Source organism: Sander lucioperca, chromosome 12 (assembly GCF_008315115.2).
Source record: "Sander lucioperca isolate FBNREF2018 chromosome 12, SLUC_FBN_1.2, whole genome shotgun sequence".
In the NCBI taxonomy this organism is placed as follows: Eukaryota; Metazoa; Chordata; class Actinopteri; order Perciformes; family Percidae; genus Sander; species Sander lucioperca.
The window spans coordinates 580,841-592,155 of NC_050184.1; positions in this window are offsets into that span (position 1 = coordinate 580,841).

An 11,315-nucleotide genomic window follows, 5' to 3' on the forward strand; every position below is an offset into this window, starting at 1 on the left:
AGATGAATAACAAAGTGCTATTAATGATAAAAATATTTGTGCTACAAACTAGTGTTTACAATTATGACAAATTCAATACATCAAAATAATAGGGTAGGGTAGAAAAATACCAGTTTCCAATATCAAGAAGCATAACAAGCTTTTTTGTACAGCTAGAAATAACTGTAAGCAGATGACATCGGAAGCCAGACACGTTCCATTTACAAATGTCCGTGCCACTCTTCCGTGAATAATAAGGTGGATACCATAGGCCAAAAAATTTCCTCTAAAAAGGTGTTAGGTTAGGTTTGTTTGATTGTTAGTTGTATGTTTTGCCTCTGATTGATTTGTGCTTATCATTTCTTGCAGGATTATCAGAAGTGCTGCCACTCTTCTTCCTCTCGACACCATCACTACCCTCCTCACCTGGCCTTCATTCTCACCTGGCCTTCATCCTCACCTGGCCTGCTTTCTTTCTAAATTTCTATTTTACTTGTTAAGGATAATTTTTGTATAAATTAAAATGCATGAATTAATAAATTGTTCTTGTTTTAAAAAAGATTTTTATTGTTTTATTATATTACATTATTAATACTTGTGTATTGTTTAAAAATACACGATAAACCTTGTTGTGCAGTTAAAGCTTCAATTGTTCTTTTTTCCATTTCATGGATTCTGATGTAGCAAATTTATCAGCTAAGCACAAACTAAACAGAACTGAACTCTTAAGATTAGTAATGATGTTTACACCAAATTCCAATTTTACCTATGTAGGCTAACTTCAAAATAGTCAGATAATGGTTGCCTCTTTTTAGTTGCCAGGGGTGAAAATGAGTCATCCTTAACATTTTTGGTGTTTTGGATTCACTACAGCTGGAGAACAATTAAATACAAAATAGGTTGTAGGCTCTACTGGGTGATTTTTTTATTTTTTACTGAGTAACTATCATCGTTTTCCCAGATAGTGTATAGAATTTTAGGCATTCTATTATCTCAAACAGCCTGAAAAATAGTGCATTTAGCTGACGTAATTGGGAAAAAAATCTCCACCGGGGGAGCATGCCCCCCGACCCCCCTAGGTTTGGGCTAAGCCCCGAATGTTTATATCGTCTGGCTCCGCCCCTGGACGGGACATCAACACGAGCTGCTCCGCGGCTGGACCGAGTGCCAACGTCGGGGCCAGAGGATGCAGGGGGGACCTCTCGTCTGGTGCTGGAGCCGGCACCGGGGCCGGGGCTGGCAGACCCAGCAGTATCTGGAGTATTGTATTAAGTTTGACTCGAGAGCACTGTACTGTAAGTTTTGGAACCAAGCTTTAAAGGGACATTTAAGTAGGCTGAAAGAACATGATGAATGCAGACTATTCAGCTTATAATCTATGTTTACTACTCCTACTTGGCTGGACTATTTAAGAAGGAAGAACATAGATGTGGCGCTTATTCAAGAGTCACATTTACGTAAAATAGATGTAAATCGTCTACAAAATACAGTAAATACTTCAAGGTTGCTGCTTCATCTAGTGACGACACCAAAACCAAGGGCTCCATTGTGTTGCTGTCGTGGAAATGCGCACTCACCGTAGACACAAGTAGTAAAGACCTATCAGGCAGGATATCTTATATATGTACCACAATAAGGAGTAGGAAAATAGCCTTTGTATCAGTATATGCACCGTCTACATATGATGAAAGTTTTTTCCCGCGCCTAACCAATGAATTGCTTTCTTTCAATGAATATTCACTAATTACAGGGGGAGACATGAATGCACTACTACATTTAAATCACGATAGATCAGGGGTCAATCACACAAAAGCCCAGAAACATATATCAGACATGTTTAAAGCAGTTGTGGAATCCCACCATCTTATGGAGGATGCACAACCCTACTAGCAAGGATTACACCTTCTTTTCCACACGTCACCTCACCCACTCCCGCATTGATTATATTTTGTGCTCCAGTGAGCTTAAGGCAATGTTCCACATGATAGCAATAGAACCAGCAATTCTGTCTGATCACAATGCGCTGATAACCACATTCAATTGTGATATGTTAGGAGAAAGATCTAGGAGGTGGCAATTTAATAATTCCCTTCTCCAGAACAAAGCTTTTGATGCAGAATGTAGTGCCAGACTGGCTGAGTTTATATCAGTAACGAGTAATCTAATTGATTACTCTTCCCATCTTAATAACGCCGTTACTGTTACTGCCAAAAAATGCGCCGCGTTACTATATTTGAAGCTGTTTTTCCAGATCTCCAACTAGATCTTTGAGTCTGAGCCGAGAGGCAAATACTTTTTTTTACTGTTCTTCCTTGGTTAGTGGGCAGTGCACGACGCAAGCGCATGAATGCTGATGATTGGCTGAGGTTGAGTAAAATGTCATTGTAAGCCAAGTGGGGTCACATTTGAGCATTTAAAAATGTACTTGAAAGTAACGCAGTAGTTACTTTCTGAAGTAACTAGTTACTTTCATAATTTGTAACTGAATAACTAATTTAGTTACTTTTTGGAAGAAGTAACTAGTAACTGTAACTAATTACTTTTTAAAAGTAACTTGCCCAACACTGATATCAGTCAACACCGACTCAGTTTCTGACCCTGCACTTACCTGGCAGGCAACTAAAGGATTTATTAGAGATTTCACATCTTCCTTTGCGGTCAACTTGAAGAGGAAAAGAGAGGCAAGGATTGCGGAGTTGGAAGAACGCTGTAAATCTTTATAGCAATCTCTTAAGATTAAGTTTTTCTAAATCTACACATACTCTTCTAGTCACAAGTCGAACAGAGCTAAATGATCTGCTAAGAAGGAGAGCTGAATTCATAATGCACAGAGTGAGGCAAAATTATTATTTTAATGGCTGTAAATCAAGCAAATTGCTTGCTCTGAAATTAAAACAGAGCGAATCCAGGTATCAACAGCATCCGCACAGACCGAGGTATCTCAACAAATCCTAAGGATATCAGCGCCACTTTTCAATCCTTCTATTCAAAGTTTTCAGAGTCCTCCTGCAACTCAGATCCGACACAGTGCCAGGAGTTCCTAAAATAACTAAACCTGCCTCTTCTTGACCCAGAGGAGGCAGAAGAACTGGGTCAACCTATAACGTTAGAAGAACAATCAGCATTAAAAAACAGTTAAAAAAGGGAAAACGCCCGGGTTGGATGGAATTCCATCAGAACTTCTACAGTATTTTGACATATTAGGATCTACCTACAAGCTTTAACCTCAGCCAACAAACCAACACTGCGGTAATTTCTGTCATGCCTAAAAAGGGCAAAGATCTTACGGATATCCAAATTTCAGGCCCATCAGCCTCATCGGGACTGATATTAAGCTTTATTCCAAAGTCTTGGCTCTCCGCCTAGAGTGCTTTATCGAGAAGCTAGTGTTGCAAGTTGGTGAATAAGGACGCTATAAAAAGTGTGGGTTAAGATCCGTGTATTGACATGCTGCACAACTGACACGCACAACCACTAGCTCCCAACACTGCTGACTTCCTGTTACATGTTAACATACTCAATTTCCCCACAGAGTGGAGCTGTTGCCTAAGCAGTGCAACAGGATACACTGTAACATCTCCCTTCCTGTAGTAAGATATCCAAGCATTAACTGGCATTGTCAACAAACATGAACTTCAGTAAAACTCTACCAGTTAACTCTGCAGAGAACGTACCGATTTAATAACAGGCTATTACAATAAACTATTGTCTATTCATTGCTGTCCTCGCTCGCAGAGCCCCCCTCTGTTGTTATGAACCTGCACTTTCATATGTCTCTTTGTAGCTTTGCCTATTTAAAGCTAATGTATTTGCACTTACTACTTGTGGTCTGGAGTTTGAACCTTCACAGTTGAAAGCACTTAATTGTAAGTCGCTTTGGATAAAAGCGTCAGCTAAATGACATGTAATGTAATGTAATGTAATGTAATGTTGCATGTGTCCAGGTAACGTTCTAGATGCCCTGATAACAGCGAGGGGGCTCCCTCCGCTGGTATAAGATTGACCCTGTTGCGACGGTATGTTGTCCTCTCCACATTAACCACACAGGACCTGGGGCTCGCCTGCTGCAGGCACACACCTTTTCTCCACCAGCCAGTCCTGTCCCCAGGGAGTGGTTTCATCCTGATGGGCTGGCCGATGTTCAGCTCAGGCAGCTCTTTAGCTGATCTGTCATAGATTAGTTTCGCCGCCTGGCGTTTCACACACACAGTTTGTCCGGTATCTCAGTGATGACCTGGGGCAACAGCAGCTGGTCCGCCACAGGGAGGTGCGTCCGCAGTCTCCGCAACATCAGCCGCTGTGCAGGACTGCAGTGCAGTCCCTCCGTGGGCGTGTTTCACCAATGGTGGATAGCTTTCCATGGGTCCTCGCCAGCAAACGTGGCTCTTCTACACAGGTTTTTCACAATCTTTAGTGCCGACTCTGCTTTGCTATTGGCTTTTGGGTGTCTTGGTGATGAGGTAACATGCTCAAACCACCACTCTTTTGCAAATGTCCTGAAAGCTCCACATGCAAACTGACAGCCACAGTCAGAAATGACCCGGTCTGGTACGCCGTGGCGTGCAAATTGAGCCTTGCACCTCAGAACCATAGTTTCAGCTGAGAGGTCAGGAAGCAGATCGACCTCCCAGAAGTCGTGGTGTAGTAGTGGTCCACCACGAGCTGGAAATCCTTTCCTGCATGGTTGAACAGGTCCATGCTCACTATCTGCCAGGGATGTGTGGGGAGTGGGTGAGACATCATGGTCTCCTTCTGTTGTTCATGTGCATACTCATTGCACACAGAGCATTGCTGCACAAAGTCTTTGATTTCCCCCTGCATGTTGGGCCAAAATAGAGTGTCACGGGCTTGCCTGTAGCAAGCCTCTCCCCCTATGTGGCTGTAGTGAATCCGTCTCAGCATTTCCGGTTGCAAAGTTTTAGGAATGATAACGCGCTGGCTTCTGAAGAGTACGCCGTCTTGCACACTGATTTCGTCTCTGATGGCCCAGTACCCTCTGATCACTATGGATCCTCTCTGCAGTCTGGCCATCCCTCAAGCACGACAGTCTTGAGCATCTGAAGGCACACATCCGTTTCTGTGTGTTGTCGGATTTGTGCGAGGCGTTGGCTGGTGACGTTCAGATGTCTGTCTGCTGAATTGCTGCGGTGTCGTACTGTTCCTGCTGCAGGCTGCAGACCATTTCCCGCCTGTACTGTGTGTCTGTTCTCTGTGGTGGGGTAACAGCTCCACCCCGACCAATCAGGTTTTATACCAAAGCATCATGCTGCAGACAACATACGCAGACTATTTCACGTAATAGAAAAAAAGCCAAAAACCTTCCAACAACGGCAGCAGTTTTATCAGTGGACACACAAAAGGCTTTCGACCGCCTAGAGTGGAACTACTTGTGGCAAGTAATGGAGAGGCTTGGCTTGGGGGCCAAATTTGACATGGTGCGTACTTTATATGCGAATCCCACGGCCATAGTCTCAACCAATGGCTTGCATTCTCAGCCATTTCCCATCAAGTGGGGCTCGCGACAGGGATGCCCGTTTTTCTCCATGCTGTTTGCAATCTCTCTTGAACCGTTAGCCCAAGCCATAAGGCAAAATAAAATCTGTAATGTCCAGATTAAATCCAATAGCAACTCAATATCATTATTTGCAGATGATATTTTGTTGTACATCTCTGATCTTGACTCTATTCCAAAAAATTCTTAAGATCTTCAATGAATTTGGCTCAATTTCCGGCTATAAAATTAAGTGGAATAAATCTAATATTCTTTTATTGAACAACAGGCATGTGACATCAGCCATTAGTGTTACAATACCAACCCAAAGCAAAATTCTATATTTGGGCATCACCATACCCCAGGGCCGGATTAACAATTTCATGTGCCCTAGGGAACAAAACTCAAGGGCCCCCCCCTACCCCAAAGCAACAATCGCAAAGTCGCTATCATCAAGAGCATATAGCCTATACTTCCATAATAACAAATCAGGCTTCTGCATGGCTCAGTGGAGATGTATGTATTTACAATAGCCTTAGCATAAAGTGCATTCAAGAGACAGAACAGATGCACAAATGTTGAACATAACTTTTTACAATGAATCTTTCACAGAACTTGGTGGCTACAGAGTAATTATTAAATGTTTTTTCAATATAAAACCAACTTTACCACGGTGTGTGACAGCTCGTCGTCTCCTCACTCGCTGCGCAGGAAGCTACAGACACTGTTTTTGACGTGATTTAACATAATATTTTGATTGAACAGGTTGCAAAAATCTGCATATAATTAGGAAAGTGAGGACAGCGTTTATAATGTGATCTAACATAATATTTGACGGAGCCCAGGGCCCCTTAGATGTCTTGTGCCCCTGGGAAAGTGACCAGTTGCCCTAATGGCCATACACTCATCGCTACAGTGAGTTGTCCAGGACAACTATGAAACTATATTAAGTAGTGTTCAAAGGGATCTGGCTAATTGGTCTGCGCTGCCGGCATCGCTACGGTAATTTCTGGAAGAAACTTGATTTGGCAGTATATTTGGAATAATAAACAACCTAGGCTAAAATACTCTACTATGCAACGTACCACAAACACGGGAGGCCTGGCCCTCCCCAACCTTAAAGTGTACCACAGAGCCTTTCAGCTACTGGCCCTCAGAGTGTGGATGGACCCCTCATCTACAGTTCCATGGAGAGAAATTGAGCAAAACCTCACTGGAAGACTAAGACTGCAAGACCTTGCCTTTGCAGGTGTGTGTCCAAAAAAAATTTATGCTAGCCTATGGCCCTATTATCACCAACACATTGACCAACTTTAAACAGGTGGAGGAGCAACTACGCTACACCAATAAGTGGCATTTGAATACCCCAATATGGCACAATGCACACTTAATGTCTGGTAACAAACCCTTTGCCTGTAACCAGTGGAGTGACAGAGGTATTTATACTTTAGACCAGCTCAATGAGAAATGTATGTTGAGTTTTGAAGACCTGAGAGCTAATTTTGAGGTCCATAGGAGAACTCCCAATAGTAAAGAAATGGGAGCGAGAGCTGAGCCCTGAGGGGAACGCAATTAATTGGGAGACAGTTTGGGACATTTTCCACTGTTCCAAGAACCCAAATCACCAGTATATCCACCAACATATGTCATAGGACATATTGGACTCCCCAGAAGAGCTACGTCTCTAAAGTCATTCCCACTCCCTATTGCACGTTCTGTCAACCTGAACAAACTGGAACTTGCCTGCATATGGTCACTGTGAACAGGTGCATGAGTTCTGGAATAAAACATTATTAATATCTGATGTGATAGGATGTCGAATTCCTACTGACCCGATTGTTTTGTTACTTAATGACGACTCTAAATTACACCTGCTTGGGAGACAGAGGAAAATCTGGCTAGCCGGTTCAACTGCAACCAAGAAAATGATAGCTCAACGCTGGCTCCTCCCTCACTTGCTTTGTATAAAACAGTGGTTGGCGTATTTTCTAGACATAGTTATGCTTGAGCTCTCTACAGCAAGGATTAACGAAGCCAAATCATCGACTATCAACCTATGGAAAAGCATAGCAGCAAAAATATCAGACCTAATGACCTCAGCTCCACATGAAATAGAGGAGAGTGACTAGGCAAGCTGTGATTTCTGTTTGTTTATTTGTTCTGTTTTCCTCGAGACCGCAGAGGGTGGGGGGTGGGAGAGAGTTTTTGTTCTTGTTCAGTTTGTGTTTCTCTGTTCTGTATGTCTAATGATAAAAAAACAATAAAAAATGTATCTTAAAAGAATTAAATCCTGAGAGTCTTGCTAGAGTCGGGGCACTCTCCCGTTGTCTCAATCGTTTGGTGTAAAGTGGTCATAAAACTGAGTCCCAGTCAGTCTTTTACCATCTGGACGTTCAGACAAAATCAAACTTGTTTGATATTATCCTAAGTTTTAAGTCTTGGTAGTGAAGTTAAATTAAGTGAACATTGTTAAAAACCAATGGGTGCTCTCAGTCCATCACCAAACAGTGATACAAACAGAGTGTTGTTTATGGTTGCTATGGTGCTGCGCTAAGCTAAACGCTAAAGAGGGAAAGTTGCCGATGTTCAACCCTTCTGAAGCGCGTCATCCAACCGGCGGATAAACGCAGACCTGGTACTGGAGACATTAATCTGCATGTACGACAGAACAGGGAATCGGCTAACTTTCCCTTAAGTTACCAGCTAACGCTAGCGGTAGCTAGCTAGCTTAGTTACATTTTTCAAAACAAATCTAGTTGTAGTCTTGCAATGTGTGACCCTGCAAGATCCCCAGTCTATACCAAGCCCCCAGGAAGAGCGCCATGTCTAAAAGCCACCATGGGCTTAGCGGATAGGGGTGGTACTGCACCCCATGGCCCAGAAAGACTTTTCACATAGACTTTGCATGGCGAAAGAAACGTCTATATTTCAGCGGATCATTTGTTTCGGGGTATATCAACTTACCAGCCCGAACAATTAAAGGGTCCTTGTTTAAAACGTCACGTTTTTAACATTTTTAACATTCACTAGTAGCGAATCCCGTATTATTAAATTAGGCATGATGAACGTGCATAATGGACGCGCATAATGGACGCGCCCGCACGCTCACATGACTGTTCTCCCGAGGTCATGTAGCTAGCTGTAATAATGGATATAGCTAATGGTTGTAATTCACCATGTGTTCTATTAATACGTCCACGGTATTATTTTATGAAGTTATGATACATCTGAGGGATGTATGTATGCTGTAAAAGCCCTTTAGCTATGTGGATGTAACGTCATTAGCATTTCCCAAACTGGCGGGCTATCGGCTAGCTAGCTAGTTGCTAACATCAGGGGTAGCTAGCATGGCTGTATTAAGATCTATATGCCTACATAACGTTACTACAGACATAGTGATTACATCGCCTTGGTTCTCTCTTATGATACATCCGAGGGCCGTATGCTGTAAAGCTTGTAACGTGGATGAGAGCTGAAGCCATGGATGAGCTTTGTTCACGAAACTGCAGGCTAACTGCTAGCGCTAGTTAGTAGCTAGCTAGCTAGCTAGTAGCACGACATAATTATTAAATCTCCTTGGTTGTCTAGCTAAATACATCTATCGTTTATTTAGCTAAGCATGTAAACGATAGGGAACAACGAAAACACAATGTTTAACGTTAGTGAATATTTTAGACAATGAAAACGGCAAGTTCATGAGTTCGCCACTTGTAAGAGACACGAGAGATAAGCTCATGAACGAGCATGTTGCTACCGGTTGCTAAGACAACACAAACAAATTGTTGCTAGTGCGCACGTCCATCGTGACGTCATGGGCCAACAATGCGGAAGATCCAAGCTCCATGTTTGCTTTATGCGCTTTTGAGCACTCTCATTGGAATGTACGGGGCTTCCCGCCGAACACTGTATCCAGTTCTCTTAATACATCCATGGTCTGTACATGTTATGACAGTCTTTAACGTTAGATGTGAGATGATTGTCTTTAGATGTGAGATGGTGTCAGACTTTAGTCTTTTCAAAGGCTGTTCAAAGTCTTCTAGTGGATGGTAGGCATAAGTAGCACAAAGTTATAACAGTAAACATCATGGCGAACATGTGTTCTGTATGTATATGTAGCTTCATTACACCTGGCCCTAATAAAAACAAACTTACATTTTTTTTTTAAAACCAGAAGTAAACCTTTCTCGAAATCTGAAACTAAACTAAAGTAAAATAAATTTAAAAATTCAAAACTACTATAACCTTGACTAGTCTTTCGGATTATTCCGACACCACATAAATGTAGCACAAATGCCCCTATCTCACAATGTAAAAAAAAATAAAAATAATAATTTGTATCCACCAGTGATTTCGGATCCACTTAAAAATGTAATGACTTCTACCATGGCCCATGCTACATGCTTTCGACAAGTTTCATGAATATCAGGCCAGTAGTTTTTCTGTAATCCTTCTGATAAACAAATAGAAAAACAGACAAACTGAACTGAAAAAACATAACCTTCTTGGCGGAGCTAAGAAACGGTCCATTCATTCAAACTGGCTGACTACGGGTTGCTCTGTTTGAATTTGGCTCTTGAGACCAAACAGATGAAAGGATGCTACAAAGAGGAGAGTCAGGAGAGAAGGTGATTTTCTTTTCCTTTTCATCTCAATACCCCATTTGTGTTAACATGACAAAAAAAAAATCCGTGGTCACATTTTGTAATTTGATGGCAGTCGTATATATCTTTGCCCTTATCAGTCAATGTGTCCAGAATTAATTTCCTTTCCTTTCTTAGAGTAAGCATATAACAGAACAGACGGGGAGATGGAGAGCAGCGAGACATGAAATCCTCCTTTTGTTCCCAGTGAATGCAGGCAGGCTGGCGTTACTTTATCTCCCTCGTGGAGGCGGACGTGTGCTCACACATGCCTTACACACATCTGGACACACACACACACACACACACACACACACACACACACACACACAATTGTATTACCATAAACATGAGTGAACTCTGTGACTACATGCATTACCATGACTTTGATCATTTTTGGACCTACTTTCCACATCAATGTTCTACAAAACCAAATCAAATTGTGACTAAATTGATTTAGCTGCTTTTTCTACATAGCTTCTTGCATCGGGTTTGCCAGTGTGAGCTAAATTTCATCACTGCCTAATGTCTCCTCTACCATCCTGTGCACAGCCTGAGCTCCTCAGACGGGGAAATTGATAAGACCTGAGGGGATCAAGAGGGGATGGGGCTTTAGTTGTCAGGACTCCTCAACTCTGGAACGGCCGCACCAAATCACTATCTTCTCTATCTTCTTTTAAATCACTCCAGCCCTGAATGTTTTCTCAAAAGCCAAGTATCTTTTAGGGCTTTAAAATACCTTCAACTTTGTGTCATTTTCCCTCAGTCTCTCTGACTGGACCGGCAAAGCAATGGAGCAAAATTTCTGTTACTGGGGAAATATCACCAATTATTCTGGGAATTCTACTAAAAATAGGTTTCAAGATTAGAAATGCTGTTTCCTAATTCCTACCCTAAAGTACCTACACACATCAGACAACCCCTTTTCTTAGGCGGAAGGTGTAAACATTTGTAATCCTTAACATTTGTTGTGTTTTGGTTTCAGAATGATGAAGAAGTGACAAAATATGATGTAGGCTCCACAGGATGATTCTTTTACCTTGGCAACTTACATTGTTTTTCCAAATGATGTAAAGCATGGGTCTTCAACGTTTTTTAACCTTGTTACCTTGTGTATTTAGTCTCTGTGCTTTCTTGGTCTGTTGTCAGATGATTGTGTTTGTAACCCCCTTCGTCTCTGCGTTCCTTGTGGTTTTGATGCCCTA